General features: G+C 41.2%; 1 protein-coding gene across 3 annotated transcripts in view; it reads left to right on the top strand.

Moving 5' to 3' along the window:
* Nucleotides 1-8804, top strand: part of LOC128700299 (AKT-interacting protein-like) — a 238328-nt gene that overhangs the window by 71752 nt on the left and 157772 nt on the right. The window contains exon 1 of one of the 3 annotated variants that reach the window (XM_070100031.1): nt 308-345. The exons of the other annotated variants lie outside the window; for them this stretch is intronic. The gene's annotated coding sequence lies outside the window, so the exon portion shown is untranslated. Of the gene's footprint in view, nt 1-307; nt 346-8804 lie in introns of those variants that run through there. 3 annotated transcript variants of the gene reach the window in all.

Below are 8804 nucleotides of genomic sequence, written 5' to 3'. Positions count from 1 at the left end.
TTTCATTTCCCTGGGTATAATCCATCACACAGGATGGGTTGCATACATGAGGTAATGAAATCCATCAGCCTAAGGTGAAACATTTCATTAGGGGAATGGGGATATCGTAAAGTAGTCTTCCAATACTTTGGTAGCTGTGAGAGCTTGAAAGGCTTCGTTTCAGCACGGCTGGAGTTGTTAATACGTGGGAATAGTAATCCCAGCTCAGCTAGAACGAAACCTTTGAAGCAAGTGACTATAAGCGGGGAGGTAGGGAGTAGTGGGGAGGTGAGAGTGCTTGTGTTGGCGAGCTGTTGTCAGTGAGTGTTGAGTGTGTGGTGTGTGAGGAGCGGTAAAAGTGTAGTGGTGGGTGTTGTGACCAACGTGTGTGTTCCAGGTGTATCTTCAGTGTGTAATGGTGGTGGTGCAGAAGATAAGTGTAGTGGTGTAAAAAATTAGCCTGTGGAAAGGACCATCTTATGAGAGTAAAGGCTGTTTACATTCTGCTCACACAGGCTGCAGAATCAACGTACATGACAACACAATGAGTAATTGCTTTGCCAGCTGTGATTGGCAGTAAATAAGGGAATCGAAGTCAATAGCCTGTGCATATGCATTTCCCGCTTTGCTTTCGGCCATAAACTTTTGACTACCGTCCACTGGATGGGTATGGGGTGCATAATGAAGATATCAAACTAAGTATCGATGTATCAAGTTATACACTTAGTAACTGTGTTCCCGTTTCTTCTTTTCCCATCATGATGTTTATAGTGACTCGGTTTGTTGTTGATGTGTGTAACTGAGCTGGGATTCTTGGCACCTGTCGGAAAGTTCTGTTACTTGTTACTATGGTAGTGGTGGCTAGCGTGGTAACTGGCTTACCGCACCCCGCATAGCTCACACACTCATCCATTTCGAAGTTCATTCTCGCAATGTTGTGTTTTTCCCAATTGCTTGCTATTCTTCAATACCTCTCCCCTTTCCATCCATTATTCCCTCTTCTTTTTTTATTCTCGTAATTTTGTGCTCTGTCCATCTCCGTGATAGCTTTCCTTCAAAACCTTTCATTCCATCTATCCCTCCTCCTGATGTATTCTCATAATGTTGTGCTGCTGTTCTACCTGCTTGCTGGTTCTTCTTCTGTACCTCTTCCCTTTCACCCATTACTCTCTCTCCTGTGTGATTAATTGTGGTTATCTTTGTTGCAGTGTTAAAAAACTGTAGGTGTGTATAACTCCCTACGATATCAATAAAGAATTATGAATAAAAATGTGTCAAAATTAGCACTTCTCTCCCATTTGAGGAACTGTAACAGCTCTCAGTTGAATTTTATTTAAATACGTCGTGGTTAGCATGCTTACTCCACGACCACTTAAAAGAATGGTTTGATCTTACAAATTTGCTTCCTCCTTGTATTGTTGAACATTAAAATGGTATAAAATACCGACAGGTTGTTAGGTAAGACACATATGCAACAGTTAGGTATCTTTATTTCGAAACGTTTCGCCTACACAGTAGGCTTCTTCAGTCGAGTACAGAAAATGTACTTCAAGTTTATCCTTAAATGTTCTTCAAGTTTATCCTTAGTATGGACTGATGAAGCTACTATGTGGCGAAACGTTTCCTCAATAAAGATACCCAAGAGTTGCACATGTGTCTAATTTAACGAGTACAGAAAAGTTGATAGAAGCAGAAGATACTTGATGACGATGTAATCAGTCCATCACCCTTGAAGTTTTGAGGTGGTCAGTCCCTCAGTCTGGAGAAGAGTGTTGTTCCATAGTGTGAAACAATATGGAGTTGAAGTGACAGGATGGAGCCTTATATACCGCCAGGAGGTGAGATGTAGGCCACTAGTAGAGGTAAGAATGTCGTTGGAAGGTCAGGTCCCTCTCAGATCCAGCCATTCTCACTGGTAGAAGTTGTCAAAGTTGATTTCAGGTCTGTACCAAGATACCCTTGTGTTGCAGTGTCTGACAGTGAACATTAAAATGGTATCTTCTGCTTCTATCAACTTTTCTGTACTCGACTGAAGAAGCCTACTGTGTAGGCGAAACGTTTAAAAAATAAAGATACCTAACTGTTGCATGTGTGTCTTACCTAACATCCTCGTATTGTTGTATTCATGTAGTCAGTGACGATTAGTTAAAGCATTTAAAAGGTGTGTGTGTGTGTATTATATATATATATATATATATATATATATATATATATATATATATATATGTATATATATATATATGTATATATATATATATGTATATATATATATGTATATATATATATATATATATATATATATGTCGTGCCGAATAGGCAGAACTTGCCATCTTGGCTTAAATAGCAACGCTCATCTTGCCATATAGGACAAGTGAAAATTTGTGTATGCAATAATTTCGCCAAAATCATTCTGAACCTAACGAAAAAAATATATTTCATTGTGTTTGTTTAGTATTAAATTATTGTAAACAAATCTAAAATATATTTAGTTGGGTTAGGATAAAATAAATTGCTCTTGTTATAATAAGGTTAGGTAAGTTTTCTAAGATTCTTTTGTTGAAAAATTAATTTTTTTTACATTAACATTAATGAAAAAAATATATCTTTAAACGTATAAGAGAAAATTTTAGAAAGGACTTAATTTTAAATGAGTTCTTGCTAATTGACCAGTTTTACATATTCGGCACGACATATATATATATATATATATATATATATATGAGAAAACAAAGAGCACTGATAATGATGAACGAACACTTATGAAAAGAAAATAATTGGTGTATATAAGGTGCTATCAAAAAAGTTACCGAATTGGGGCCAAAAAAAAATAGTATATAGGCGTACCACGTTGCTGAAGTTCTCTCACGAAGTACTCTCCTTAGGAGGCTATACACTGATCCTGGCGCCTCTGCCACTTCTCGAAATATTTCTGGAACTCTTCTTTCCTTACTGTGACTAGGACGGCCCATGATTCTGCTCGACTCTCCTCCACGCCGTTATTTTCGTTTATGGGAAGAGAAGTTATAGGAGGCTAGATCTGGCAAGTAGGGAGGTTGGGGGATGACCATGTTTTTTGGCTAGAAAACACTGGACAGGCAGTGCGACACTAGCAGGGGCATTGTCATAGTGGTTGAACCATTTGGAGCCTCACAGCGCCGGATGTTCCCTTCTCGCGTCTTCCCTCATGTCTCGGAACTTTGATGTAAAAAATTTGGTTAACTCTCTTCCCTGCTGGAACAAATTCCCAATGATCAATTCCTACTTTGGCAAGAAATTCTGGATACTCGGACAACGATCTTCGTGAATAATCTTCCTCACTTTTTCAGTGTTGACATCTATTTTTGACATCGATAAATTGGTAGTGTGTTCATCATCTTCAGCTGATATTCATCCTGCATTGAACTGAGAAAGCCATTTAAAACACTGTATCCGACACATTGTTTCGCATCCAAATGCTTGCTGAAGCATTTTGAGAGTTTCACTAGGTATTTTACCAAGCTTGAAACAGTATTACACAAAAAAAGGCAATTGGCTCCTGGAGTTCAACCCCACCAGGTACAAAGTCAAGAAGATTGGGGAAGGGCAAAGAAGACCGCAGACGGAGTACAGTCTAGGGGGCCAGAGACCAGGCACATCTCCTGAGGCGCACATCAACCAAATAACTGCTGCAGCATATGGGCGCCTAGCAAACCTAAGAACAGCATTCCGCCATCTTAATAAGGAATCGTTCAGGACCCTGTACACCGTGTACGTTAGGCCCATATTGGAGTATGCGGCACCAATTTGGAACCCACATCTAGCCAAGCACGTAAAGAAACTAGAGAAAGTGTAAAGGTTTGCAACAAGACTAGTCCCAGAGCTAAGGGGTATGTCCTACGAGGAGAGGTTAAGGGAAATCAACCTGACGACACTGGAGGACAGGAGAGAGAGAGAGAGAACATGATAACGACATATAAAATACTGAGAGGAATTGACAAGGTGGACAGACAGAATGTTCCAGAGATGGGACACAGCAACAAGGGGACACAGTTGGAAGTTGAAGACACAGATGAATCACAGGGATGTTAGGAAGTATTTCTTCAGTCACAGAGTAGTCAGGAAGTGGAATAGTTTGGGAAGCTATGTAGTGGAGGCAGGATCCATTCATAGCTTTAAGCAGAGGTATGATAAAGCTCATGGTGCAGGGAGTGTGACCCAGTAGCGGCCAGTGAAGAGGCGGGGCCAGGAGCTATGACTCGACCCCTGCAGCCACAACTAGGTGAGTACACACGCGCACACTGTTTTTGCAAAGATTCCAGTCTGTTACACAAAAAAATCGCAACAAGGTACAATGCCTGTCTAACCTCAGCAGAATGACTTATCGCACTGAAGCTCGTCACGTTATTTCACAAAGGAGTGTACTGTGTAGCATGATCTATACCTCCACCTTATTTCTCCTAGGAAGCTCGCGAAAATTCGAGTTCTGAAACTTTTTGATAGCAACTTGTATGTTTAAATTCAAGAAATGTTACATTTAGAATAAAAGTGAGATGTGAGAAATGGGTAACAATCAGTATTCTTTTAACCAGAGGTAAGGGATCTTCAATTTAAAGTGAGAGAAACTGTTGTGAAAAGTGTATTGTCAAAATTTGGATTTGTGGGTGTAAATGACAATTAAAAAGTAGTAATTGAATTGCACTTTAGATATAGGTTTAGTAACGGGAACACAAGTTTCCAGATAAAAAGGACAAGTATAATAGGTATGAAGGTGTTGTAAGCTTTTAAAATTATATTTTTAGGGACTTGACTGTTATGTCTTATCATATCTAGTTGTGCTGAAGTAACTAAATGGAAAATATAATATAAATAGAAGGGTGTCTGTGTATAAAAAAGTTAGAAAAAGTTAGTGTTAAAAGAATGGTTAATGAGAGGTATGAACAACAGTTAGAAGTAATGCTAGGCAGAGTGAAAGTAATGACTAGAATGTTGAATAAGTATGTGAATTTAATAATGTAGTGTTATTGTAAAGCAGAGGTTTGTGTTTACATGAGGGTGGGAGCAGAAGACACGAGGAACGATTGGCGGAATCAGATAAAAAGAGATGGTAAGGGAGAATAATTTGTCACATGAAAGGCTTTTACAGTGTTAAAGTAATGTACGAAAAAAGTATTTTGAGAAGAAAAAAACGTATGGCTAAATATAACAGTATTAATAGCTATATAAAAATTTGCTGAGAAAAAAGTTTTGACATAATAAGTTAATTGAAATGAAAGTTGCTGTTACCTTGAAGAATAATTAGGTAGACGTAGTAGAGAGGAACATGGCTTATTTGAGTTGTTGATGTTGGCATCAATTTTAGTGTAGTGATTAGTGCGTTTCTTAGCAGGGAAGTGCTGGAAATGGAGATGGAGGAAGTGGGTGATGTAATAAGCATGTGTAAAGTGAGAAATGCAGCAGGGGTGGATAGAATCAGCGCTGAAATACTGAAATCAGGTGGGGTAAAAGTTTTTGAATGGTTTCTGCTTTTGTTTAATTTATGAATGAAAGTAGGAAGGGTACCTAAGGATTGGCATAGTTCTTTTGGGTAAGGGAAAACCAAACAGGATACTCACCTTTGCAACTGTCGAGTCTTAGCACCTGGCAGTAGCTAGCCGCTACTGGACTCGCAATCTCTTGGCTTCGAGAGCTTTATCGTACTTCTTCTTAAAGCTCTGTATGGGTCCAGTCACTCACATTTTGATCACTTACCTGATCGCAAGGACAACTTTGGGAATCGGATCCTTAAGATAACTCTGGCATTTCATTGTGACTTATGTGTTTCAATTTCCAGCTGTGCTCTCGTACATTGTTTTCAGATCACCCCAAATCCTTCTTCTATTTAATGCAAATAAGTTTCTCTCTCTCAATCTCTCTTCACAGAATATCCCCGTTAGCTCCGGGAAAAGTCTAATTGTAAACCTCTGCACTTTTTCCAATTTCTTGACATGTTAGGCAAGGTGTGGGTTCCATATTGGTGCTGCATACTCTAATATAGGCTTTATATATGCCGTATAAAGTGTCGTGAATGACTCCTTGCTTTAGTTTCTGAAAGCCAGTCTTTGATTTGCTAGAAACGCATTTGGGGCAACAGTTATTTGGTTGATGTGCGCCTCAGGCGATACGCTCGGTACAGTGCTCACCTTGAGGTCCTTCTCCTTAAGTAAGGTTTGCAGCCTTTACCCCCTCCCCGAGCCCCCACCACACTGAGTAGGCAGGCGGGAAAGGGGGGGTCTTGGGGGGGAAGATGGTACATGTGCACCTTCTCATTTGTCACGGTACAGGAGAGCTAATAACGTGCTCGGCAGCATAATACGCACGCTTGCACAGAGATGAAAACGGCAAACATTGCAGAATAAAGAGATTACATTCACGGTTTGAGATTATTTTACTTACAGGAATGGACTGTTATTGTGATGGTGTATCGACGAGACGTTTGATATCGGAATCTCTCTGAAAGTAGATTAAGCACTAGTTGAGGCTACCCACATATTTTTTTTTTTTTGTAACCTCTGTGGCTAAGTCGGTAAAACTGTGATCTTGCAGTCGCAAAGACGCCGGTTCAGTTCCTGGTACTCTGTACACGAGATACAAGTTGCAAAAAAAAAAAAAAGTCACGTACTTGATATAATTATAAATTGGAAATTTCTCACGCGCCGTGAAGCCAAATGCTACCCTGTTAACGAAAGCAGATTAGTTCTCATAATCATTCTACCTTCGGTAATGACGGCAGGATTTTAACTAGAGGCATTACCGACGTAGTTACATTACAGGTAGTGTCTTAAGTTATTTTAATAGGAATGAGCAGTCGCAGCCCCTAAACCTGTCAAGGGCAATAATATTGAACGTAGTGTTGGTTACAGTTATGCTTTGTCAAGATTTAGGCAAAGGGGTCCACGTTATCTAATTGGGAACATATTGTTTCAGTTTCTGTTTGGGAGGAATCTTGTTTCCTCTCCATTACCCGCCAAGATTTAACAGCATATTCACCAGAATTCTTGGAGCAAGACTCATACCGTCGCAGCCCCTTAAAAAGTAACAGCAGCTGCAGTGGTCCTGCCAAATGAAGATGATTTCTAAAGTGCTGAATTCTGGTTCTTAGGTCAATATTTTAACTTTCGGTCGGCTGATGTGATGGGTGATGTGTCTCGGAGGGTCATTTAAATTGTGATGTAGGGGCAGGAATTACGGGCTGTGGTAGTTACCTCGCCTCTCGCTCATAACGCACTAAACGAATTTATACTTGTAGCTCTTACCGGAACTGGGGAGGCTAATGTTGCTCTCCTACCTCCTGTAGTGGATACATACACAAGCAGTTACTGCACACTTTAGACTACGTGTCGTTCGAGCTGCAAGCTTTTTCAAGACTAGTCAGACATGATAGTCTGCTGCGCAGACGAAACATCAAAATAATTTCTAGCCACTGTTTGTGTCTTTATCAACAAGAACTCATCGTTGTTGTTGCAGGTACCACCTACCCCTTCTTTCTGTTGTGTTTCCACGATACCAGTGGTCCAAGTTGATTATTATTTTTACCAGACTCTTCCTACTTTCCTATAAATTCTTCTTAATGGTTTAGCCAGTATCATTCTTCCCCTTACCCCACCTTTCTTGGATCAAATCTGATTACCTCTCATTCCCCAGGCACTACATGACCCCTATGGGTCATATACCGAACTAACAATAAACAACCATCCCCGCACGGTTATTTGAATATTTTTTCTCAGTGAGAAAATAAAATTATAAGAACACATACAGTAGTAGGCCCGTGCTAGGTACGTCATGTCCAAACCCCACACATTCCCACTTACGTATTTGTTTATTAATTTTTAAAGCTACCCATAGTGTCGTCAGTGACACTACTTGGTAATTTATTCCTCACGTCCACAATACTGCCAAGCCTATGCTTACAGAATCTCTGTTTATCCAATTTGTTTTTCTGGCTACGTTGTAGATGCTCTTTTAGTGATTAAAGTAGTGTGAAACTTTGTAACATGTAAAATGCTTTGGGTGAGGGGGTAGCCACAGGCATTGGTGGGGCTGTTCACAGGCATTGGTGGGGCTGTTCACAGGCATTGGTGGGGCTGTTCACAGGCATTGGTGGGGCTGTTCACAGGCATTGGTGGGGCTGTCCACAGGCATTGGTGGGGCTGTTCACAGGCATTGGTGGGGCTGTCCACAGGCATTGGTGGGGCTGTCCACAGGCATTGGTGGGGCTGTCTACAGGCATTGGTGGGGCTGTTCACATGCATTGGTGGGGCTGTCCACAGGCATTGGTGGGGCTGTTCACATGCATTGGTGGGGCTGTCCACAGGCATTGGTGGGGCTGTTCACAGGCATTGGTGGGGCTGTTCACAGGCATTGGTGGGGCTGTCCACAGGCATTGGTGGGGCTGTCCACAGGCATTGGTGGGGCTGTCCACAGGCATTGGTGGGGCTGTTCACAGGCATTGGTGGGGCTGTTCACATGCATTGGTGGGGCTGTTCACAGGCATTGGTGGAGCTGTGCTAAACGACCACAGCTGAGCTATATTAGGGACTGGTGACCGGTAGTATTGTGCTAAGGGACCACAGTTCAAGCTTTACCAGATTAGCGTTGGGGCAGCAAAGTACATCACTACACCATAAAGGCCAACGCCAGATATTACAGTCATTAATTCCATCTGTGAAAACAGGTCCCAGGCGTTACCAAAGTTAAAGCGTATTAGGTTGTGGCTTGAGGTTTAGCAGCAACGTATTGTCCCTAAGGTCAAGGCGTATTAGACCACAGGTCTAGTACAACACTAAGCCTAAATGGCTCCTGTGACGCTA

Source organism: Cherax quadricarinatus, chromosome 71 (genome assembly GCF_038502225.1).
Source record: "Cherax quadricarinatus isolate ZL_2023a chromosome 71, ASM3850222v1, whole genome shotgun sequence".
Classification (NCBI taxonomy): Eukaryota; Metazoa; Arthropoda; class Malacostraca; order Decapoda; family Parastacidae; genus Cherax; species Cherax quadricarinatus.
Note: the sequence above shows the minus strand (reverse complement) of the source record. Positions and strands in the feature narration are given on the sequence as shown.